This window comes from Orycteropus afer, unplaced genomic scaffold, assembly GCF_000298275.1.
Source record: "Orycteropus afer afer isolate SDZICR_OR568_19922 unplaced genomic scaffold, OryAfe1.0 scaffold00174, whole genome shotgun sequence".
Lineage (NCBI taxonomy): Eukaryota > Metazoa > Chordata > Mammalia > Tubulidentata > Orycteropodidae > Orycteropus > Orycteropus afer.
Genome location: NW_006921761.1, coordinates 2,622,378 through 2,623,629, shown reverse-complemented (window position 1 = coordinate 2,623,629; position 1,252 = coordinate 2,622,378).

Sequence of the window (1,252 nt, the reverse complement as noted above, 5' to 3'; positions counted from 1 at the left end):
TAGTTATGCACTCCTGTGTGTCCTGCTTTTCCTCAGTGTGAATGTTGCCCCTCTGGTGCCCCATGGCCGATTGTTCCAAGGGATGTATCTCTGAAGAGTATGTGGGTGCATTTTCCTGGGTTGAGAGGTCTGTATGTATGTCTTATTTACTATTGGGCTGAGAGCCAGCCTTTGGGAATGGATTTTGTCCCAGGCCTGAAGTGTATCCCAAGGTCATAGTCTTGGGGTCCCCACCAGGCTCCATCTGACCAGTAATTCTGATAATTATTGTGTTTTTGAATTTTGTTCCACATTTTCCCTCCCACTCTATCCAGGATGTCCAGTTTTGATTCTTTCCTGAGTGATTGGCATTGGTAGCCAGGCACCATCTAGTTCTGGTCTTGAGGTCCATCATGTCCTAGGGTTGATTATTTCCAAATTCCCTTGGTTGTTTTCACTATTCTTTTTTTCCAATGGTAGGAAACCATTAGTTGCATCTTAGATGGATGCTTGAAAGCTTTCAAAACTCCAGTTGCTACTCACCAAAGTAGGCTGTGGAACAAGATTTTTATGATTTTTTTTTTTTTTTTTGTGGCAATTGTTCCTGTGTGTTTATGTGGTGTGTGTTTTTGTCCTCTTGTTTTTACTTTTTTTGGTGACTTTTTTTTAATTACTGTTTTTGTCTAACTGAGTGGGAGACAGCAACCGTGCCCATATGACCCAGCAATACCTGCGCCTCCTGAAGTCACACCTATTGAGTGAGGACCACCACTTGCTTCTGTACCAACTGATCAACAATAGATAACAGCTAACATGAGCCCAACTCATCCTTAACTGCTCTTCACAAACAGCTAACAGAGATCTGTGCACCCACTTTCCTTCTCTATCACACCCACCAGGAGACAGGTGGTGAGTGCAGAAGTGCTGCCAACTAGCAAATAGAGGATCACAATACCCACCTTACTCAGACATATCAAAACAAAACAAAGAAAAAAAAAACCTTGGGTGACACATCAACATACACTCATCAACTAAATATGACTACAACAATGTCACAATGTCTTGGAGACAATAGGCCATCACAGTCCACACAAAGAAGCAAGATAAAGTATTAGAAACAAGGGACCAGGATATGGACCCAGAATACATCCCTGAGGAAGAAGCAGCATTGAAACTCCCTGATAAGGAATTCAAAAGAATTATATTTAGGTACAGTCAATGGATTGAGAGACAGATCAAGGAAAACATGGACAAAATTTAAGAAAAACACAGA